Source organism: Mytilus galloprovincialis, chromosome 11 (genome assembly GCF_965363235.1).
Source record: "Mytilus galloprovincialis chromosome 11, xbMytGall1.hap1.1, whole genome shotgun sequence".
In the NCBI taxonomy this organism is placed as follows: domain Eukaryota; kingdom Metazoa; phylum Mollusca; class Bivalvia; order Mytilida; family Mytilidae; genus Mytilus; species Mytilus galloprovincialis.
In genome coordinates this window covers 43,701,538-43,727,466 of record NC_134848.1, presented here as the reverse complement: position 1 = coordinate 43,727,466, position 25,929 = coordinate 43,701,538, and the positions used below count along the sequence as shown (strand labels likewise).

The 25,929-nt window shown below is 31.3% G+C and overlaps 1 long non-coding RNA gene across 1 annotated transcript; it reads right to left on the bottom strand.

Moving 5' to 3' along the window:
- Nucleotides 1–2,833: 2,833 nt before the first annotated feature.
- Nucleotides 2,834–12,973, bottom strand: LOC143052224 (uncharacterized). The gene is made up of 3 exons (XR_012971043.1): nucleotides 12,809–12,973; nucleotides 3,865–7,604; nucleotides 2,834–3,425 (listed from the first exon to the last, which is right to left on the bottom strand). It is a non-coding gene; the product is annotated as an uncharacterized LOC143052224 (long non-coding RNA).
- Nucleotides 12,974–25,929: the final 12,956 nt, after the last annotated feature.

Here is a 25,929-nt window from a genome sequence, read left to right as displayed (position 1 = left end):
ATTATTTAAAGACGACTTCATTTTAACGTAGGTTCGATGCATGTCGTCTATCTATATACGAAATAAGAATTCTCTATTTTTTTCTATCTAAAAATGTAGTCAAGTATTATAATTTAAGAAGAACTTTAAACGACAAAATTATTTTCATTTACCTGTATGTAATGACGTAGCTTATTTTGTTATTTAGAACACACCTTAATAGTTTTGACCTCAAGATTTACATTCTCAGGTAGTCATTGGAAAGGCCATTTATGAAAAATATTTAATAAATTATTCACTTTTTATGTACTTCTTGAATCTTTAAAAGTTCTGGTGAAGTTTTATTCTGTATATTTCTTGTACATGAAATCAAGAGCGTGTTGTTTACAATTATTATGTACTAACAATGTCAACGTTTTTTTCCATGTACCTGTTCGACGTGGCTTATCAGGTATGGGATGATACAGTTGTATACTTGGAATTATTCCTTTGATGAAACTCGTGAGACTTATTTCAAATTCAGTCAAGAGGATTTAACAAGGGTGTCTTTGATTGTCGAACGTCATTGGACGAAAGGGAAATATGCTAAAATATAATCACCATTTACAGTCAGTAGTACTATAGACGACAAAGTCATTTTTTGTTACCTGTATGTGACGTAGCCTAGTTAGTTACCTGGCACCCACCATTTGTTGACAAGTTAGTTTAACGAGGTAGGGTCTTATAACAGCGTGAATCAAACTGATTTTCAGTCATGAAGGGGCTCTTCATTTATCTTGTCAATACATTGCTAACGCTTACAATTGAAGACACATGCAGTTCTAGCAGTTTTATCCTATTTAAGTAGTTGTAACGATCACCCTTCGGAGAGCCTCTCGAAGTAAATATGACCTTTATCACGAGATTGATCGGACAAGGCGAATTGTATTTCTCTCAATATTATTAAAGACGACGTTAATTTAATGTAGGTTCTATGCATGCCGTCTATCTCTATACGAAATTAAAATTCTGTTTTTATCTACCTGAAAGAGTAGTCAAGAATAATAATTTAAGAAGAACTTTAAACGACAAAATTGTTTTCATATACCTGTATGTATTAACGATTGTTTCTGAATTTCAGGTAAATTTACATTATGATTCTGAACAACTTCTTCCGGGAGGATGGGAGCATTTTCACCAAGTTTTTGTTTAGGTCGTAAGGGAATCGTGATAAAATACGATCTCCATTTACAGTCATGAATACTTCAACCGACAAAATTATTTTTGGTTACCTGTGTGTGACGTAGCCTTGCTAGTTACCTGGCACCCACCATATGATGACACGTAAACATGTCAGCAGCACGAAGTAGCATTTATGAAAAAGAAAATCATACTTAAAATCAGCAAAGCCACGTAGAGGCTCTTCATTTATCTAACGGTTACAATGGTTTACATACGCAGTGCTAGCGGTTCAATGTTAAATTTAACGAATACCATCGGAGAGCCTCTCAATTTCAGCACTACCTATAATAACCGAACGTGGAATGATAAATCATGTTCTCCTTGCTTGTCCTTTCAATAACACCTCTTTCTCCGTTGGTCTTGGACATAGTACAATGTTAGGGTTTCCGTGATATTTAGTGCATCTATGGTCCATGTCATACTCAATTTCAGTAGCCGCTAAACATGCTAAAGAAGCACATAACACAAATAAAATCTGGAACGCTGTCATCTTCTGCATCGATCGTTTGTTGATATGGGGATTTAGAAACGGACTTAAATTGGGGGGTCTAGAAACGGCTTATGATTATACTGCAATTAATTAATTTGTGGGGATGAAGAAACGACTTCAAGTTCGCATTTGGGGATCTAGCGTTGTCAACACCACGAATGAGGATCTATAAGGGTGGATTATAAAATGAGAGATTGTAATTCTTCCTCTTCAGTCTCCTTTTCAATATAGGAAAAGCGTTTATTTTCATTATTATTTTTTTTTGTTTATTGTAGAATCATTAAAGATAATAAATGTAAAAGATCCCGTTCCTAGTTGGATGGAGTCCGAGATGGATAAATATTTAGATCGAGAAAACCTATCTAATACCTCGGAACAGCGATCAAAGAAAAATTTGCATTGTCCACCTTTCAACGGTAATGGAACAATATTCTAATTTGAGAGTCTAAATATATAATTTAAGAGAGAAAAAAAAGAAGTAAAGAAATGATTTTTCCCCTAAATGATTTAAATTAAATGATTCTATTTATTAAAGAAATAAAATCTTTTTGAAGATCAAATTTTAAAGATAGTTTTTTTTTGCAATATCTTTTTTTTTCCAGAAAAACAGAGGGATCCGTGATCAAAGTATGAATGGCAAGGTTCACTACATCGCTGCATATCAAAACAAATCTGGTGTGGCAATGGAATATTAGGAAACGTCATAAGTAGAGAACGTGGTTTATTTCATAAGAATATTTGGAGTTTCATCAAGATTTTATATCAGTTAATTTTTCCAAATACAAGTCCTCGCTATTTTGTGCATGAAAGAGTATGGGAATTTAAATTCCACCCGGAGTGTAGAAATGGATGTTAAATGATAGTTATTTTTATATTAAATAATGTGTCATAATGCTGTGCGTTCTTTTAACACAATATAGACTGATAAAGATTATAGTTAAACGATTAAGGAACGTGATTTTTTTAAATATTGAATAATAAAGCCTAGTTTAGAGAAAGTTCATTTTGTTAGGTTTATATAACAGTGTTACATTTAAATACACAGATTGCATAAAATTATACTACTATACAACGGAAGAAAACAAAAAGACTGTCGACCATTTTTAGGTTTGATCTGTTCGACTGGAAACAAACAAGTTATTTAAGAATGAATTTAGGAACAATTCTTAAAACATTGAATAATAAAGCTTAGTTGAGAGAAAGTTCATTTGTTCAGGTTTATATAACAGAGTTACATAAAAATACATACTACAATGGAAAAGAATGTCAAGAATTTGAGGTTGGATCTGTTTGACTAGATACAAACAATAGAAGAACAATAGGGATTTGTGTCAGAAACATAGTGAACAATAAGGATTTGTGCCAGAAATACTAAAATTCCCCTACTTTCAGCATATGTTGGAATGGAAAGCATTTCTGTAATATCCTTTAATTTACCAGTGGTGAAATAGGAAACTGGCAATCCAACCAAACCGAACCAGGGATAATCTTTAAGAACCCTAGAGAAATTCCGTAGCCTTCTTGCATGTCTATCTGAATAATCTGCATTTGTTTTTAACCAAACAGGCCATGATTCTTGAATTTCATTTTTGTCGTATAATTCCTCGTGCCAAGCTTCGACTTGTCCCCAAAAGGTACCGAACTTAATATAAAACAAAAGCATTTGTGCCTCACACCTCTTTATTTGTCTTGTTGCACGTTTCAATATTTCCAGGACTTGTTCTTTTGGTATTACCTCCCCAAGGGTGACTGGGGTATAGAAATATGGTCACTTGGTCTTCTCCCGACCGGCAGTAAAACGCTTGCCGAAGTGGGGCGTCCGTTTGGCTGTGCGGGATGTATCAAGTTCGCAGTCACGTCCGTCAGAAGGGGACGTTAAATCCGATGCCCTGTGTAAAGAGAGTGCCACGCTCTTTGCACGTTAAGAACCCTTGCAACAACTCTTTGAGGGGTCCGTAGGTGGCCTGTTGTAAGGCAAAATTTCTGTCCCTATCCAATATACCCTCATTTTCCAGTGGCAGTCCAAATTTCCCCGACCATCATCCTAGATGGCCTCTATTACAACAACTTACCTATTGTATTTATTGTGAACTTGTTCTCGTCCTGAATATGCATGAAATATTTGCCACTGGACGTTAAGCAACCAATCAATCAATCAATCAATTTGGTATTACCCCCGATGTCTTCCACATGTCCCACACTGATCTACACATTTGGAACGAAGATAATCATGGAGTTCCTGGGGGTCAAATGTTTTTTTTCTTTTTTGCATGTGTGAATAATGAATCCAATTTCGATTTTGGCCATTTTGGCAAAGAAGGTTCAAATGATTCCATTTCTCGTGTGGAACATATATCATGATCTTGTTTCCAAAATGTGTTCATTTCTGGGCTGCTGTTAAACAAAGCTACAAGTTCTTTCTTAAGCTTGTAGATCTCGGTGAAATAAAGTCCAACTCTAAAAGTTTAAAGTATCCTCCCAATGATTTTGCACATTCCTGCAACCTTCGAGCATAGGAAGGATGAATCCCAATGTTTTCAAGAAGCCACTTACCCCATGTAATAGTGGTAATCCCTTGAATACGTAGTTCGAAAAAATTCTTGTAAACAGCATTGAGCAACATTCCATATTGAATAAAAAAGAAGAGAGTCTGAGCATTTTGACGTTTAAGATGCTTAAACCCGTCTTTTAATTTTTCAAGTGCTTGTTCTTCAGTGGTAATGCCCTCAAGTTTAAACAGAAACACACCTCTGTCTATCGTCTTCTTTGCATCTATAAAGTTTTCAACTAAATATGCATGAAGTTGTTCATGACTTCGTTTTTGTACTTTGTTTTCTTTGTCATGATTACTTGTTTTAAATTACTCTTTGGTTTCCTCGGAAACGTCTTGGTTGGTCCTTCCATCACAACCTTGTTTCAAAAAGTAGTCATATTCGTATGAAAAGCCTGATGTTCTTAAATAGTTGCATATTGTTCATCCGTCCATGTGTACTTTTGTGTAGCAATCATTATTTGAGTATATTATTGTGTTCTGTTTCATTAAAACGGAATAAAGCTTGAAAATATTCTGCCAAATCAAATAAAATATTATCATTTTCAGTTAACAATATTATATTTTCTTTAAATTTACATAAAATTTCCATTATTTTCAGTTATAATACTTGTTATTTCTAGAAATATAAGAGTTTTTAAGTTGTTGGTAGTAATCAATATACAAGTAAAAACGTTTAGGCAAATTTTCTTCCAAATAAAAATCTTTATTATTACTAATACTCTCTAAACAAGATTCTAACAAATTGAAAGAATTAAAAGGATCGAAATCAAAATCTAATAAATAATTTATAGCTTCGGTATAGTCAATATCGAAATGATTGTTACACAATTTATACCAAACTTCGGAAGGCGAAAATTCATTAATGTCTTTCAATTCCGGATAATCTGAAGAATATAAAAGAAATTTAGATTAAAGCAGATGGTAACGATGGATAAACAGTTGTCGTCGGAATATTTGTTTGGTTTAAAGTATTGACAATTGAATTGACCTTATCTAAATTGTTAACTGGGAACTTGATATCATGATGTAACAATATAATGTAAACAGAGAATGGGTGTTTAAGTATTGACCTTAATGCGCATGCTTGAAAAACGTTTAATTTAACAATTCCGGGTACCTGAATAGATTGAAGGGTGTTTTTATTTCTTATTGTAAAATCTGGATAAGAAACATGTAATTTTGGATTTATGTAATTTTCAACGGATAAATTATCAATAGTATTTGGATATTGAATATCCCAATAATTTGGACATAAAGGCATTGATAGAAGTGGAATGCAAACACAGTTGAACCCAGTTGTTATTTCTAAACATAATTTAGTATGCATATTCGAACGTTTAAAAGATTTAATTACCAAAACTATCATCAATGTGAAGGAAATAAAGAAAAATGCAAAAATGGCATGATCCCAAGTTATGTTTGAATTTAATACGGTTATCCATGTATTGGGTGTCTCAGTTGTTGGAGATTCAAATTTAAAATTTGGAAGTGTAGAAGCGGATGTTTGAACTGGTTGATACATTGCAACAGCAGCTGCAATAACCTTAAATTTATAGAACATCCAAATTAGAACAATTGTGTTTAAAGAAGAAAGAATGATAGAAACTAACGATAAAATATCATTTTTAGTCGGCCATTCATCAAAATTTAGATCAATTTGACCATCAACCATTGAATCAGCTAAAGTAGAATATATAGTTTTTTGTTTTTTAACTCTTGTGACTAATTTCTTTAGATTGAGATGATATTTTTCATCTTTAGCAAAAATATGTTTCATTTTATTTTCATATATTTCAAACTTTGGTAATGAAATAGACACTGGATTATTAAAAGTCGTGTTTGCAAGGATTTTCGAAAGTTTTGCATCATCGAAAAAATGTTGCAAAATTGCTAAATTTACAGGATGTAATTTAGTGAAGTTATACGTTTCATTTTTACAAAGTTCGATTTTTGCTGTAAAGTGTGAATTATTTGTTATTAAGATACAGTGACACGGGATTTTGAAAATACAGAATGAACAACCTATAACCGTTAAATTCTTGTTATTGCAGTTCAAATGTAGTTTATCAAATCTATACACAAGAACCGAATCATCTGAAATTTGTTCAATATGTGAAGTAATAAAATTTGGAATAAATTTAAAGTTACAAAATTGTTTAATTTTCTGTTTATCATTGTTGAAGATATGAAAAGCACATTCTGTGGTATTGTATGATTGAAATAAAGGATTAAAATTACAATGTTTTGGATTAAAACCTTTACATGCATTCAATTGTTCAAAGGTAAGAGTAGTAAAATGTTTCCTATCATGTGTCATTAAAATATATTCTGGTAGATCTAAAAGTTGAGTTGCATGAAGTGTGTCATTTGTGACTTGAACAGGAAATGTTTTGATTTTATACGTTTGAAATGTTTTTCCATGAGTTGTAAGTGGAAATTGGACAGCTAAATACAACTTTGAATTATTCCTAAAAACAACAAATTGAGCATTATTATAATAATAATGTGGACTTGAGGTTAAAATTTTATATCCTGTATAATTAACATTTAAAATATTTTGAATATCATTTACAGTTTGTTGAATTACTTGTGGTATGAGAATTAGAGGTGATATTTTTCCTTCTAATAAATTTATAATAGAACTTTTCAAATCAGTAACATAATTCTGGAGTGTACTCACATCTTGACTTTGATCTGTTATTATTTGAAAATATGAAGTAAAATGTTGTTCAAAGTTTTGTTTATCTCTTTTAATTTGATTGTTTAAAAATAGTAGAGAATTGTAATTTCGCTGTATACCATTCATTGCATTATCTAGTCTTTCTTCAGTTTGTGAAACAAAAGATGTTAAACTACCCCCGTATTGTGTTAATGCCTTTGCAATTTTGTTATTTTCGGTCGTTAGAGTATTTATATGGGCTACAAGTTTATTCACACTGCCAGTCGTTACAAGACCGAACAATCCACCCATGACGGTCCCTACAAAACCCAATATTGCACGTTTTGATTTACCATTTAAGGTTGAGTTTAGCTTTGGTATTAATTTATCAATTAATATTTGTGTTTCCTTTATTTGGGAATTCATATTAATTCTCATAAAATTTACTTCCGCAATTATCTTATTATATGATTGACATTGATAATTCGTAGGATGTACACATCTGTTTATTAACATGTGTTGTACATTTAAATATGTTTGAATTTCATAAACATGTGTCCAATAATCTGTCGCAAAATCAATATCGGATTGTTCTTGAAAAACAACTCCGTAATTTACTCTCTGTTCATCTGCATTTGACGTTGACAAAAGTAAGGCAAAAAGCAAAATTGGCAAAATCGCAAATCCAAATCTTGACATGCCTACAATATAAGAAAAAGGAATTAATTTGTTTCTGATGATCAAAAGATTTGGGATAAATTTGTTTATCAGTGATCTAAATAAGGGTCAATTTTGATGTAGGATTAATCAATTGAAATGTGATTGTCAATTGCTTGCCACGCTAATTTTATAGTCAAATGTCTATTTATTTGTTTTCTTTAACTTTTTACGCGCTTTATCTGAATGAAATGCTATCTTTAATGCTTGACTAACATTTTCTTGTGGTTCCCATGATGGGTCTGAATTATCTTTCCATTGAACTAAATAATATTTCTTTCCTGTTATCCATTTTAATTTTAATAATTTAATAGCTTCATACCATACGTCATTTTTGTCTTGATTTTGATTTGAGTCTGATTCATTTAAATCACTTTGAGAATTGTCTTCATGACTCTCATTTTCACTCAAATCATCATTTGAATTATCGGAATCTTGTTGATTTCCATTACTTTGATCATTATTTAAATCATCATTATTTATTAATAGATTTGGAGGTGGTCTATGATCTTCCGGATCTTTATATAGTTTAAGTCTGTTTGCATGGATAAATGATTTTACTGGCCTAAGTGTTTTTAAATTTAGTAACTTGTAAATTAAATCATGCCTATTTTCAAGTATAGAAAAAGGACCTGTCCACTTAGGTTCTAATTTCTTTTTCTTTCCTATCTGAACTTTTTCTTGTTTTAGTAAAACATGATCACCGACCTTGAAATTTGGTGCTCTAGTTGATTTATCATAGTATGTTTTACTTTTAAGTTGAGCATCTTCTAAATTAGTTTTAGCAAGATCATGAATAATTTTGATTCTATTTATTAATTGATCAATATATTTTTCTGGAGATTGGGTAATTAATTCTTCAGGAATTAATGCTGTATCTATTGGTAAAGGCATTTCTCTTCCAAATATCATATAATACGGCGAAAACCCGGTAGATTGAGTACTAGGACTCATCCTAAATGCCATCATAATACTAGGTAAAACTTCGGGCCATGTTGTTTGTTGTTCAGAACAATACGCTCTTAATGATTGAGCTAATGTAGAATTAGTTCTTTCACATGCTACATTGCTCTGCGGGTGATACGAACTTGTAAAATGCTGTGTTACATTGAACATTTTACATAGAATGTTGACGAGTTTGCTTAAATTACTTGCATGTCTATCAGATACCAAATAACGACAAGCTCCATATCTAGTAAAAATTTCAGAATATAAGATGTTTGCAATTTCTTCGGCTTCTTGAGATTTCATTGGAAAAGCTTCACACCAATGTGAGAAAGAATCTGTTACTAACAAGATGTATTTATATTTATCTTTTGAAGTTGGTAACCCCCCTAATACGTCCATGTGAAGTCGTACAAAAGGTCCTTGCACTGGCAATGATTTTAAAGGTGCTTTTTTAGCAGAACTGTCTTTTTTCACAGTTTGACAAATTTGACAACTAGTAACATAATCATAAACATTTTGATACATTTTTGGCCAAAAATATCTTTGTTTAATTGCTTCGTAAGTTCTTTGTACACCTAAATGTGAACCACCGGCTTTTTGATCATGAAATGACAATAGAATATCATTACGCAATGGTTCAGGAATTGCTACTTGCTTTATTAATTGATGTTTTGAAGTTCTAGTTTTAGTTCTTGGTTGAAAGAAATGATACAACGTATCATTTAGAAGTTCATATTGGCTAGTTTCATACGGTATAGCTTGTGCTCTCTTTTTGTCATCTGGTAAAGTTCCATTTTCTAAAAATTTAATTATAGGTCCAAAATATGGGCATTTTTTTGTAAAGATGAAATGTCTTCTAACGATAAAATTGGAACTTCTTTCTCAGAGTTTGTAACTTGTTCTAATGTTTCTCCAGGGTAAATGAATGTAATTTCAGTTAAAGAATCAGAGTTTTCCAATTGTGTTTCATAATTACGTCTTGAAAGTGCATCGCAATTTTGATTTCTCGACCCTAATCTATGAATAACATCAAATTTGTATTCTTGAAGTTTTAATGCCCATCTTATCAATCTGGAATTTGTGTGTTTAATAGTTTGTAACCATGTTAAAGCTTTGTGGTCTGTATAAATAGTAAACTTATTAGTTACAAGATAAACATGAAAATACGCCACAGCTGAGACAAGTGCTAACATTTCTTGTTCTGTAACAGTGTAATTTTTTTCTGCAGGTGTTAAGGCTCTTCCCCCATAACCAATAACATGTTCTTTTTGATCTTCGCCAATTTGTGATAAAATATAGCCAATGGCTGAACCTGAAGCGTCGCAAGAAACAATAAACGGTTTATTGAAATTTGGAAAATTTAAGACTGGAGTTGAAGTTAAAGCTTCTTTTAATTTTTTAAAAGCATCTTGACAATCTGTAGTCCATTTAAATGGTGTATCCTTAGTAAGGAGTCTATTAAGAGGAGATGCAATTTTGGCATAACCCTTAACAAATTTTATATAGTAGTTGCATAAACCTAAAAAACTTCTAACATCATGTTGATTGTTGGGAATAGGAAAAGTTTCAACAGCATTTGTTTTTGAGGAGTCAACTTTAATACCTTCTTTAGAAATAATGTGTCCTAAATAAAGAATTTCTGATTTAGCAAAATCACATTTGTTAGGTCTTAATTTTAAATTTGCTTCTTTTAATCTTTTAAAAATTAAATCTAAATGTTGTAAATGAGATTCAAAATTTTCTGACCAAATGATTACGTCATCAACGTATACTAAGCAATGTTTCCATGTTAATCCTCTAAAAACTTGTGTCATTAAAGATTGAAAACTTTGACAAGCATTATTTAAACCATATGGCATTCTTTTAAATTGATATAGATTATCATGAGTGACAAAGGCTGTTTTATGCTTTGAGTCTTCGTCCATTGGCATTTGATAATAAGCCATTGTCAAATCAAGGCGTGAATATATTTTGGCGTTTGATTGTCCTATAGCATCAAAAACATCATCTAAACGGGGCAACGGATATTGCCTCAAAATAGATTGTTTGTTTAAATTTCTAAAATCAATGCAGAGTCTCCAAGTGTTATCTTTTTTCTTAATTAGAACAATTGGTGAGCTATATTCACTAGTTGATGGCTCTATAATATCATATTTAAGAAGTTCTCCAACTTGTTTTTGAATTTCTTGTTTAGCGGCTGGTGAAGTCCTATAAGGACGAGATTTAACAGGCGGGGCATTTCCAGTATTAATTTTATGTTTATAAACATTAGTTTTACCTAACTCTTCTAAACTTGTTGCAAATACATCTCTGTTTTTATTTAGAAATATATTTAATTGTTGTTTTTGCTGATCTGTTAAATCGGCTTTTGATAAATCAAATTTAAGATTTGTTTTATTTGGGTCAGTTTGTACAGAATTCACAGATGAAACTGTAGATTTATTGATTGACTTGTCCTCATCTAAAGTAAATATTTTACTTGAATCAACATCATTGATAGTGGCCAAAATTAATCCTGATTTTAAATTTATGACTTCATTTGTGGGATTTAAAATTTGTAAATACCCTTTGTTGTTCCTGTTTTTGATTAAACATCTAGCTGTCAAACAATCTAACTTTAGATTTTTAAATGGTTCTAATAGATAATTTCGATTAGGCAATGCTTTAGATAATCTAACACAAACATTTGTAATTGTATTTGGAGGAATTGAACAGTTTCTATTAACCCTAGCATAACCTGGTGTTACTCTTATTACATTGACTGTAACTGAATCTTTAATCAAAGATAATTTATTTGTGTTCCAGTTTAAACAAACACTCTTTTCTTTGCAAAAATCTATTCCTAAAATCATTGAATGTCTTAAAGCTGGTATAATATAAAAAATTTGAGAAAGAATTACACCACCTAATTCAAAATCTACTTTAATTTTGCCTTTAACTGGGTAGGTAGCTCCACCGGCTCCAACAATGTGTTTAATATCTGAAGTAAATAATTGATTGTTTGCAAATTTTGATTTTAAGAAGGTTTTTTCATTTATCGCACATATTGATGAACCCGTATCGATTAATGCTCTTATCTTTAAATAACCAAAATTTATTGGAATGAGACATTGATGCATTTCAGTAACAAATCTATTTGATTCTGAATTTGAATTTTCTTGTTTTGAACAAGTTTTTTGTTTTGAACAATACTTTTTAAATTTATTGTTCTGTTTTGTATGCCTGTCCAAAGTAAACATTCGAACAGGCCTGGATTGCTATTGTGTTTGCATTCTCCTTGAAAATGAACAAGCTTTGGCAAAATGTCCTATCTTGTTACACATATGACAAACTACTCCCCTAGCTGGACAGTAAGACCTATTTTGACAAAACCCATTGCAATAAGAACATCGTTGAAACGATGTTTGTGACTGATCTTGATAACGAATTGGTTGTCGAAAATTTTGATTGTAAGGTTGGCGTGGAGGCATCCTATTAAATCTTTGGCGAGGATATTGATTTTGAGGTGACCTAAACCTATTTGATTGATGCATTGGCTGATTTGGTACCCTTGGACTTTGATAAACGGGCTGTTGAACATAAACAGTATTTGGAGGGTTTGAAGGAGGTTGATAAGATTGATTTTGTGTAGTTGTTGGACTGTTTACATTCATAGTTTGAATATGTTCTCTTAAGGAGTGTATCTCATTTAAGACAGTTTGATTCATTGAATTTAAAGAATTTACATTAGAATCAATTGCTTTTTCTGCTAAATTAGCGGCATGCCTAAATTCTTCAATATTTTTAGGTTCCTTAGTCATGACAATTGTTTTTAAATCGGCCTTTAAACCATTCATTGCTACTGCCAGCAATATATCATCAGATATATTCCTGTTTGTAGCTAATTTTAACAATCTAGATAAGAAATCTAGTACAGACTCATTTCTTCCCTGATGCGTTTGTAAGATAGTTATATCTAAAAGATGTTGTTTATCTTTAAATCTATCCTTAAAAGCAAGGATCAATTGATCAAAATTTTGTTTCTTTGCATCAGATATGGTATCATACCAAATTTTAGCATGACCATCTAAATGAAATGGAAATGACTCTGAACTTTTTTTCTTTGACAAATCATAGAAAGAACAATATTGATTAAAATTTGTTAACCAAGTCTCTGGATTTTGTGAATTATCACCCTTAAATTTTTCAATTTTTAAAATAGATGACATGTTAAAAATGTTCGTAGAAGGTTGCACTGTACCTGGTGTAGTAGATATGGCTCCTGAAGAAGTTGTAGCCGCTGTAGTTGGTACTGACGTTGTCAAAGCAGGGATTAACGAGAAAGCAGATGATGACGAAGCTGGTATCGCAGCCGAAATTAGTTGAGCAGCTGGTCCGGTCGAAATTAACTGTGAAACTGGTGGCAATGATGAAGGTGGCAATGTCGGATATAGAGCTGAGAATTGCGCTGGCGTCTTCAATATTGGTTTTGGTGCTCTTGTTGCCAAGGAAGCCGGAAATTTTGGTTTCAGCACCACTGATGGCCGAATTGGTTTAATTGGAGATGGGAGAGAAGATTTCTCCCAAGCAGGAATGTAAGGTTGTTGAAAAATTTGCGAGTCTGGCGACGAATGGTATCTCGGTGGCTGCTCGAGTGGAACCGTGGTATCGTCACTATGCTTGTAGTAGTTTTCTTTATTAGTATTAAAGACAACAGTCTCTTCTCTGTCTTCAAGTTGTCCAAAATGTAACCTCTCAAATGCCGTATCAAGCTGTTGGTAGTTTATAGGCGTTTTTCCTTTTGGTGTCTTCCCTGTTGAAAACATGGTTTTTAGAAGGTCCTCACCATTCTATTGTGTTGTTATTTTTCGTGTTCCAATTGTATTGCTTTACAGCACAATTGAGGGGTAAGTCTCACGGTAGAAAGGCTGGGAACGCTGGAACGCAACAGGAAAGAAAACCAAACTAGAAATATCAAGAAACCCGCAATTAATTTTATAAAGAAAACATTAAAGTAATGACAATATAATTTTACAATATTATTTCAAAGTTAAAATAAATTGAAAACAATAATAAAATACAACATATAATTACACTAAATTGTTGAATAATATAATAATTATTGTTATAAATTTAAACTTTGTAAATTAAAAAATATCAGTTACTTATAAATTTTATTTAACTTTTCCAAAATAAAATAAAAAGAAAAATAATTTTAAATATAAATTATTTCCAAACTAAGAACTCACCTAGAAATATCAAGAAACCCGCAATTAATGTAAAAGCGGCTTGATTCACTTTATATAGTATTCGGTTCGGACCTATAAATAATGTTTTCCATTGATTACAAACGAATTGTCAAAACAACCGAATATGCAAATGAAAAATGAAATTAGAATGACCAAATATGGTAATGGTCAAGAACCAGGCCAAAACTCAAAATTATATAAAAATAGTTTTTCTTAAATTACTTCTATTTCTTATTTCAAAATTAACCAAATTATATTTCAATCATATTAATAAACATTTTTCTTTTATAATAAAGAACAATTTGTTACTAAAAAAATATACACAACATAATATACAACAATCATAATTTATATAATTTAAGATATTTATAAATGTCAATATTACTAATTTATTCTGTTCAAATAGCTTAAAACCACTCAAAATTGCCTACGTAGTTTGACCATTGTCCAAACTCATGCCACTTGTCATTTTTCCCTCAAAATTAAGTAATAGTCAATTTCGGTCAGAACTGAAGATAAAATTGCATAACATCAATGTTATAAATGAATAGAGGTCATTCTGACAACCTGATATTAAATATTCTATTTGCCCCAAGATAATTTAAAGTGACCGCTGATATTTACTTTTCACTTTATACATAAAAGTCGATAAACATGATAAATAACTGTAACAAATGACCATACATAAATTAATCAAAAACTATATGAAACAAATAAATTGCAGAATTCTATTACAATAATATGATCAAATTGACGAAATTCCAATAAAATGTAACAACGGAATCTATTCACAACACAAAATAATAGAATGAATAAACACCTACAGATGGTTTTCTTGTGAAATACTCCAATGTTTTTACCCTCAAGACGTATATCTGTCTTGGAACATTACATACTAGTCTTCTCTTCACTGCCAATAAACGTCTGCTATATGTTTACATCACCCAGGCAACATGTAAACACACTCTTGACAACCATGTAAATATTTCCAATGATCGATTTAGTCTATTTAAAAGTCATGTCCTATTAAATAGCACTTCACAAATGTAAAAAGCAATTTAAGTTGTAGTCGTATTGGTCCGTTTTATTACTAGACTATATTGATAGAATTAATTAAAAATCACAATTTACATTTTTACCATTTCTCGAGGTTGGGGCGCACTGGGGACATTTTTTTTCTCTCTTAAATCCCACAGAATTCTTTCTCTGCCAGTTCTCCCGGCTTTTTTTTTTTGCTGTTTTTTATAAAAAAGTTAAAAAAAAAAATTTGGGGAGTAAAAAAATGTTGGTGTTTTTGCTTTTTTTATGAAAATTTAGGGCTTTTTTACTTGAAATGTGGGTATTTTTTTAGGGGTCAAATTTTTTTTAGGGGGTGCGCTGGACTCGTTCAAGTACTATACTACTATTGATATATTTTGTATGATGTTATGGTATGTTGTACCCGACAATTGTAATGCCTTTTGGTGCAATCTAGGGGGAGGCTGACGGTAGGAGGCCGGAATCAACAACGGAAAAGAAAACCAAACTAGAAAAATCAAGAAATACGCTATTATTAATACTTAGAATATATATATATAAAATAATATAAAATAACATTATAAATTTTAATTAAAATATTGATGTTAAAATGGTACTAATTTGTGCCCTATAGCTTATCATAATTAAATTGTTGACTTAAGTTGACCATTGTCAGAAGTTTGTGACTTGTTTGTTAATCTTTTACTTTCAAACAAACGTTCAATTAATATTTGTTTTTATCAGAAAGTTAGTTTGAACTGGACAAGGAAGTTTGGCCTTTAAAGTATATATCAGTTAAACAATAATTTATTATAAAATATTTTTCACACATCTTATATGTATTAGTGAACTATATGAACTCAAATAAAGTGCCTTTTTCTATTACAATACAATTCTACAACACTTTATGAAAAACATAATTTTATAACTTATTTAGACAGTCTAAAAAAAAAGTTTTTCTTAAAATTTTAAGACATGAAATGCAATACGATTTGTGAAATGAAAATGAACATTTTGTTTCATAGCTGAACATTTCAAGTTAAACAAGTACAAGTTTCATGAAAATATATGTTTACAATTAAAATACACAACAATAATAACTTGAGAGTTATTAATGTCACTGATGTTGATAGTAGTTCTTGGATCTTAGAAAATAATGCATAATAATGTTCTTGGATTCAGATTTATCCTCTATTGTTAGCATCAATGTTCAATTGTGTATTCTGATAAAGTTACAAATAAATCATTAACTGGAAACAAATGTAAAAGTGAATAGTCCGAAAGGTATAAATATAATGTTCAACTGTAAATATTCCGGTTCGTATTGTCGAAACCTGTCTTAGTCTCTGACAATGCTGTAAAGTCTACATGTTGATGTTTGATGTCAGCTTTTAAATTTCGTCGACAAATTATTGTAAGAGTTGATGTTGGTGTCAGCTTTGACAGGTCCGCCGCCATATCATATTATAACAAATAGTAGTTGGACATTCGTTGTTCTAAAACTTGTTCTGCTTACTGTTCTTTTCATTCGGACTCGCAACAGACGAACTACATCTGTGAGAGCTGGTGTTAGGATCTTTACATGATTTTGGAGGGAACTAGCTTTAAAGTTTGAAAGTTATTGTTGTATGTAAATCCCTACAATTGTAATGACCCTCTGCACAATTTAGGGGATGCTCACGATAGGAGACCGGAACAACAACGGAAAGAAAACCAACTTAAATGTCAAGAAATCGCTAATAAACATCATAATAATTACAAACATATTTCACTGTATAATTTCACGAGTCTTCATTTAATTGACACTGTATCAGTTATACTATGTATGTAGAGATGTTAATCCATGAAACGCTTTCTACTCTATTGAAGTAATATCATTATTCAAAAGATTTCTGGAAGTATTAAAATAAAACATATTAACAATAAAATATTCAATAAATCTATACCCGATAAAGATTTTGAGTTGGGAATAATTAATTATTGCAGGGACGGTGGCAAACGCCGTGTTGTACAGCAATCGATTTTCCATTTGAAATTTGAGCTCATTTAAGTAATATGAACTATTGTTTTATGCGTACCCCTAACTATTAGAACTACTTCCTGAACCAAAGAGGGAATTAAAAGTTGATCGTGATGTCAACTGGCAAAGGAATTCCTGAAAATAGTCCCAATCATCCTATTTTCATGAAACAATCTGGCCTTTTGGACCAGCTTTTATGAATACTTTTTAACTATAGGAAAGAATTCCTTTTTCAACTAACGGTTCATGTTATCCTACGCTATGAAAGCGAATTCCGATAATATTAGGTTGAGCTTCTGCTTCTGTTTGATGGCCTCTATACAAGTATCTTATATATATTATATAATAAGTGTCCCGCCAAAGGCGGGTCCCCTATTGTGATCAGTCTGTCCGTCCGTCCGTCCGTAACACTTTGTGTCCGCTCCATATCTAGAGAACCATTATGATTTCATACTTTATACTTTACATGTTTATTAACCACCACCAGAGGGCGTGTCATGATGTATGTACAACTTCCTAGGTCATAGGTCAAGGTAAAAAAAACTTTGGTTTCAGTTGACAACCCTGTGTCCTGTGGTGAAGATCGTGTCCGCTCTATATCTTGAGAACCGTTATGATTTCAAAGTTTATACTTGACATGTTTATGAACGACTGCCTAGGGCAAAGTTCAAGGTCAAAAACTTTGGTTTCAGTTGTCAACCCCATGTCCTATGGTAAAGATTGTGTCCGCTCTATATCTTGAAAACCGTTATCATTTCAAAGTTTATACTTGACATGTATATAAACCAACACCAAAGGGTGTGTCATAATTTATGTGCAACTTCCTAGGTCAAAGGTCAAGGTCAAAAACTTTGGTTTCAGTTGACAACCCCATGTCCTATGGTAAAGATCGTGTCCGCTCTATATCTTGAGAACCGTTATCATTTCAAAGTTTATACTTGACATGTTTATAAACCAACACCAAAGGGTGTGTCATAATTTATTTACAACTTCCTAGGTCAAAGGTCAAGGTCAAAAACTTTGATTTCAGTTGACAAACCCATGTCCTATGGTAAAGATACAATTTTTTAATGCACATTATTCACAGCGGGGCCCACAGAGATGGCTCCCATCTCAATGATATCTAGTCTATTTAAATATAAAAAAATACACTCTGTCTACTGTTCTAGAATATCCTTTAAACATTTTGACATTTCAGTAATGTAAGTTTTTCAAATAAATGGTTCAATGGCATTGCCTCATTTGCTTCTCTAAAATTGGTTACGATACCGTATTTATTTTTGTACAAATCTATTTTTACAATGTTTATAGAGATGTTAATCCATCAAACGCATTTTGTTCTATTGAGGTAATCTAATTCTTTCCCGGGTTTCTGGAAACAAAAAAAACCCAAAAAAAACCACCAAAAAATGTTGAAACTTACAACAGTCCAGACTAGTTTCCAATGTACTGGAAATATAGTTCAATATTTCACTAAAAGTCGCTAAATATAACTTAAATAGTCAGTACTGTTTCTCCATTAAAAGTCACATTTTAGGGTTCATCCTTCTAATTAGTTTCACATGGTTTTGTTACGGAATTCAACTGAAGTAAACAGTTATTAAAAATGTTCCAATTGTTCTATGTTGTCCAATAATTACAACAACTATCGTCTACTACTAGTATATAAAACTGACTAGACACATAAAAGTCTTGTCCTTAAATCAATGTCACGAAGAGTTCATAGTTATTTCCTTGTACCATAAAATAGTGGTAATAAAAATTGTCCACATACGTCTGTAAATACACAGTTCATGATATAGTTGATTAAACGTTCAATATGAATATATGGATTATATATCAAGGTATCCTAAATCCCTTCCGGTCACTACCATTCTGTATTCTGCTTTCTTCCTTTAAAGACTAAATACATGTTATAGTTTATTTAAACAATTATTTACTATAGTGTACTTCTCGGTGTCCACTTTGATTAATTATCATGTTGGATGTAATCGTATAGATTTATGTTAATTGTCAATAATCGGTAACTTCAGCACTGGATACATATTATTTTGTGTATCATCCTTGTGGTTGACCAGCATTGGTGCAGAGGCTACATCTCTGTTGGTGGTAACTTCACCCTCGGTCTTTGCCGACACAAGATGCCCCACCTTATCATATTTGGCAGCGATATCATCACATTTTCGCCACCCCCTCTCCTGGCTGAACAAGATGAGCAGAACCTAACTTTGCACATAATAAACATAGCTATTCCAACCAAAAGAGCCCCAAATAAATATATCAAAGTATATACCAAATTTGGTAATTCACTATCCTCAGTTATTTGACTCAAGCTTTTTAATTGGCTAATTAAATCATCCTTTGGTATCTCTTTAATTTGATCTAACTCTTTAGGTAACATTGTTAAGTTAAATTTCGGAAAAGACTGGTGAAAAGGTTCCCATAGCTTTTTGGATGTCAAATCATTATTTATTATCCTTGTAAAAAAAATCGTCCCTTGAAGTAAATTTACTTTGTTGATTATAAAAAGGCAATAATGTCATAGAGTCATTCGTCGCTGTACATGTCTCATTAAGCGTCAGAATATTTATTGGAGGGAAAATCCTTTTTTGTCAAGGTCGTTTTATATTTAGAATTTTGACAAGCAATTGCAAAATCAAGTGGTCTATTTGTCGTCACTAACCATGATCCTCACGAAATATAGTTTGCCATGGGCAAGATTGAACTCGGTTCTACTAAAACCTTACAACATTTATCAAATTGAATGTCATTTTCTTTCTTCATAAATAGTGACATCGCACAATTCTTACTTAGATTTATAGGGTAAACAGGACTTATTATTTAACAAAATTTTGTTAAACGATCTGTACATTTATTAATTTTATCATTATTTAATAATACGTATTTTGACCGCTCAGCATTTATTGCAAAATATTCAACATTTATATCAAATTTCGCTACCATTGTTAACAATTTTGTACCGTTGTTTTTCGTAGGCATAGGGAGATTAAATGCTTTACAAACCTCGAACCTATTGTTTGAATCGAGAAGCGGAAGTAAAATAATGGCTAATATTTTATCATCGTAAAGTACAGTGGTGCAAGTCAACAATCTATAAAAGAACCACAAATTTGAATTAGGATCCTCTGATATTAACTCTAAGTATCTAGGTAATTTGTTTTTAATTTCGTTTAAAAGTGGTTTTAAATTTGTTGGGAGTAATAGTACTAGGTGAAAGATGACCTAATGATAACATATTTAATTGCTAACCTAAATGTTCTGAATAAAACATTGCTTTTTGCACCGGTTATTTAATCTAGTTGAACATACATTTGTATATAATTTTCAAGATCGATTATTTGTTTTTCAAATTCTTCTGTTACATTTTCGAGTTAACAATCTATTTCACGCAAGTTCTCTATCAATGAATTAATTGCATGCCTATTTTCGGAAACTGTTACATTTAAAATTGAAAGATTTTCTGATAAAACATGAGAAAGTTCATTTGATTATCTTCAAGAACTCTTATGTTACCTTTTATTGCACTTATGTCTGAATCCGTTAAAGTTCCAAACAAAAAACACATGGCTTTACAGATAATTGGTAAAACACTACGTTTATTCCTATGTAAAGCCTAATAATCATTAAAAATTCTTAATATCGAAGAATGGGTATCTGTTAGTAATCGAAATTCATTCCTTAAATTAGATAAGGTATTTTTAAATCCTTCCTTTTCCGGTTTATCATATCGTCTCGTTATCTCTTGAGCAAGCGCGGCTGTTTGAACAATGTCATTTGAAAGTTTCTTTATAAAATTATCAAAAGGTTTTAAGTCTGTGACAAATGTAACCAACCAATTCCATCTTGTGGTCGTAATTGAATTTATTTTGTCGAAAACTACATTTTCTGAAATAAATGCTTGTTCACCCAAACAAAAGAGGAGGGTGACGAGAAATAATGTCCTCATGTCTGTCCTGTAATTTAAAGAAATATTAATTAATAGTCGTTTAAAAATTAGTGCAAAAGTTTGCGAAATATGCTGCCTTAAACTTTTCAAAGGTCGTTTACACGGGAAAATCCCTTACAAAACGGATATACACCATTGACCAATTCGCAAATATAAGAGGGGGTCAAGTTGATATCAGTGTTTGTTTTTTTAGTAAGTTTCAAAAGAGTCCCTCATGGTTTCGCCTAACATATTCGACTCATGGAATACCCTTGCTTTAAAATTCCAAGTTTTGAAGATTCGTTTGATTATAGAAGGCTTCAATCCTTCTTCCAGTGTTTCTTCACATCCGGAATATGCTATGTGGGAAAATTCATGAATGATTAAATTGACTTTTCCTTTCATTATTTCGGCCTCTGCCAGTCTTTCTAAATCTTCTATTCCATAACATTAAGATCTAGTTAACTTTTGATTGTCGTTAACGATTTTCTTTTCATGAAGAAACAAGTGACTTAATATTTTCTCATTGTTCGGAGGTAGTGGGTAATACCACATTGAATTCTTTCTATAATATGTAGATATTTTATAATGGCATTGAGCTAATACATTTTTTTGTATTAACTTATGTAGGCGATTTAGGGATTAGCAATCAATGGGGATTTTACTGAAATAGTTTAATCCTTTGTAATAATGATAAAATAAACATGAATAAAGAATAAATGGAAGGTGTATAATATGATATTAGTAATGACAGAGTTTTATAATTTAACGCAAGTTGTTATTTACTTGTCTAATATATGATTTATTTAATTGCTCGAAATAGTCTATGTGTAAAGACATAGAAGAGGGCAAACTATTATAAGGTATATCTACCTCATTTTCAATAATTGTTATAAAACATAAAGGGTATCATATATAAAAGGATCAAAATTATATGACAGAAGATAATTTAAACCATCGCAATAGTCCAAATCTTCGGAATTATTTGACAACATGGACCAGACTTGTGCCGGAGACAGACTGAACATGTCCATGTTTGGTAAATCTAAGGAATAGAAAAAAATATTAATATAAGGTAGAATGTAGACAGTATAAATCACAATAATAAACAAGATATATAATTTTCTTTTTTTTTTCATAATTTTTTATTCTCAAACATGATGCAATGAAAATTATTACAAAAAAAAAAACAACACACATATACATGTTAAATATACAAAATAATTCAATAATAATAAAACATAAACTGAAGATTTAAAGGCTTTAAATATTTACAGATGTACATAATGATATTAATTAAATGACAAAATACAATAACTATTGTAATGTAAGTGTCATAATATTAAGATCTAGTTAACTTTTGATTTTCGTTAACGATTTTTTTTTTCATGAAGAAACAAGTGACTGAATATTTTCTCATTGTTCGGAGGTAGTGGGTAATACCACATTGAATTCTTTCTATAATATGTGGATATTTTATAATGGCATTGAACTAATACATTTTTTTTGTAGTATGCAACTTTTCGCGTTTATCCGCGCACTTGAACTTATGTAGGCGATTTAGGGATTAACAATCAATGGGGATTTTACTGAAATAGTTTAATCCTTTGTTATAATGATAAAATAAACATGAATAAAGAATAAATGAAAGGTGTATAATATGATATTAGTAAGGACAGATTTTTATAATTTAACGCAAGTTGTTATTTACTTGTCTAATATATGATTTATTTAATTGCTCGAAATAGTCTATGTGTAAAGACATAGAAGAGGGCAAACTATTAAAAGGTATATCTACCTCATTTTCAATAATTGTTATAAAACATAAAGGGTATCATATATAAAAGGATCAAAATTATATGACAGAAGATAATTTATAGCATCGCAACTACTAACGGGGGTTCTTTACCCCCTACAATACCTATTATAACCCCTATATGTCGAGCCCCTAGATACACAACCTCCATCTTATATGGGGGATAACTATTATAACCCCTATATTTTAAACCCCTAGATACACAACATCCATATTATATGGGGGATAATTAACCCCAACCTTTCCAACACCCATATAACATCCAATGATATGGGAGTTAAATAACTCCCCCAACTTTAACATTCAAATGTTAAGGAGGTTAAATGGATTTTAAATGTTATTCAAGTTTGATACATGGGGGTTATACATATTTAAATGTTATATTCTACAACATACACCATTTTAACATCCATTCAATTCAACAGGATGATTTTGTATCCTATATTTATGTAATCTGTTATATGAAAACAAAATCACTCACCATGAACTGTAATAATATAAATAAACTTTATGTTCATCATGAGGTTTATACATCTTTTCGATCACATAGGTAGCATTTAAAAGAAAACAGAATGGACAGATATCAATGTGGTTGTTTTTCTGAAACATTTCATGATACTTTTACTAATACTGATCAAATTGAACACAACAACATTTGTGGACAACACCCATCACAAGAATCAGCTAAAGAAGGCCATGACAAGAAATTTAAAATGGAACAGGTTATAGGAAAAGCTCGAGAAATGTTAATGGCACAAATGGATTCTGATAATGTGGCGCATCATTTGGCAACAAGAAACGTCATAACCGTAGAAGATAAAAACAAAGTGTTCAAGATTAAATCTAAATATATGAAAGCTGAGAGACTTTTGAAACGTGTTATTGAGTCTAACAATTCATCTCTTCACCATTTGAGGATGGCTTTAATCAAGGCAGACCAGAAAGATCTATTGAAGTATATAAGTGAAAGAAATGAGCAATACGTAGAGTTTGATGATGATGATTTAACCAAAAGCTTGGAAGGAAGGTGTATGATTCCGTTACAAGGTGATTCGTACGTTGTTGCGAAAACTTACAACGATAAGATTCTCATAAACATTCGTAATTATCGAAAAGTAGCTGAGAAGAAATATCCCACTAAACAAGGTGTGTCGCTTACACTCTCAAGATGGCTAAAGTTGAAATCTCAAAAAGACTACATTAACAGTATTTTTCAACTTGTAACAGATGGCGAATCGGTAGACGAAGAACTTATTCACTTAGGCGGAGGAGTGTACGTGACACTAAATTCAAAATATCCTAATGTAGACCTAAGACATTTCTGGAAACCTGAGGATTCGTATAAACCCGTTCCAACCAAACGTGGAATAACATTAAATAAAATCAAATGGAACAAACTTTGTGATGTCATGACTATTATGACTGACTTTGTTCCAGAACTTAATAATGCTATCGTGTGTGAGTATACTCACTACAATGAAATGGAACTTCAGAAATGTTCTGAATGTCATCCATTTAGTGACGAAGATGAAGAGGAAGTATCTCAAAATCAGGAGGGGGATTTTCAGATAATGAAACCCATTATCATGCATGATCATGAATCTGAATAAAATGGTGGTTTGACAATTTGTGAAAAGCAATGGAATTAGATGACACACTAATGACAATAATATTATGTTTAATATATTTTGCTGTTGTATTTATAAAATAAAATATACATATATAACTATTAATGTGTTTGTGTTTTTAATTTAATTCGGTATAACTGTTGAATTATTTTGGAACAGGTAGCAATATAGTTGACGATACTCTTATTTTTAGAGAAGGGTTTTACACTTTTAGTTTTTGTTTTTGATCAATCAATGTTGATATGGTTTGTTTTTAAAGGGATTTTTATTTTCGAATTGGTACAGATTTGTAAAATTTTATAAATCATTGTTACACAGATTTAATGTTCATTTAAGTGGGTTATCATCAGAACGTTAATACACGTTTAAAACTATTGTAAATTTGAACACTATTACACCACAGAAAAACAAAATGACACAGAAGCAAAAGGAGAATTACGTTAAAAGAATATGGACAAACCCTAATCATCCTGGAGCTTTTGCTGGACCAGATAAATTATTAAAAGTTATACGTAGTGAAGGAAAATTTGACATAAGCAGAGCACATTTAAAAAAGATTTTAGCTAAAGAGGATACATATAGTGTTCAAAAACCTTCACGAAAAACATTTAGACGAAATAGAGTAGTTGTAGCAGGGTTGAATGCTCAATGGGACGGAGATTTAGCATCAATGGAAAATGTATCGAAATACAACTCAATGGAAAAATACAACTCGGATATTAAGTTTTTATTGATACTGATTGATATTTTTTCAAGATTTTTGATAGTTAAACCTCTAAAAGATAAAAAGAGTGACACAGTAACGTCTGCTTTAAAAGAGATTTTTAAAACGGGTAACAGGAGACCCAAAACTGTACGTTTTGATTTAGGCGGAGAATTTCAATCAAGTGTAAAAAAATATTTAAAGAAAGAAAAAATTAATGTATTTTACACGCACAATTCTAAAATAAAAAGCAATTATGCAGAGAGAGTAATCAGAACGTTAAAAAATCGTATTTATTCTTATTTTATGGAAAATCAAACATCTAAATACATAGATGTTCTTCAGAAATTGGTTAACAGTTACAACAACACACCTCATCAATCCTTGGGAGGGGCAACTCCTGCGTCTGTTACCAAAATAAATGAGGACGAAATAAGATATATACAATACCTAGTTAGAAAAAAAGCAAAATCTATAGAAGTAATAAAAAGGAAGAAGAAAAAACAAGTTTACAAATTCAAGATAGGAGATATTGTACGAATATCACAACTAAAAAGGGTATTTGAGAAAGTCTATCAAGAAAATTGGACATTGGAATATTTCAAAGTATCTAAAAGATTTAAAAGAGAAAACCAAGACATATATAAGTTGAAAGACACCCTTAATGACGACGTGAAAGGATCGTTCTATAGATACGAGGTACAGAAAATAGACCAATCACAGAAGAAACTGTACAAAATAGAAACTATTCTAAAAACCCGAAAGGTAGTAGGAAAAGAACAAGTATTAGTGAAATGGTTGGGTTGGCCATCAAAATTTAATTCTTGGATTTTAAAGAAGTCGATCAAAGATATAAAATAATATGCTGTAATTGTTAGATGTCATTCAAAGCCAAAATGAGTTTGATAATTGTTGTGTCTTCAGAAGATGGAAAAGGTTTATTTACCGATAACAAACCCTACGATTTCAGAGTTAAATTAAATCAAAGAATACGGTTGGATCA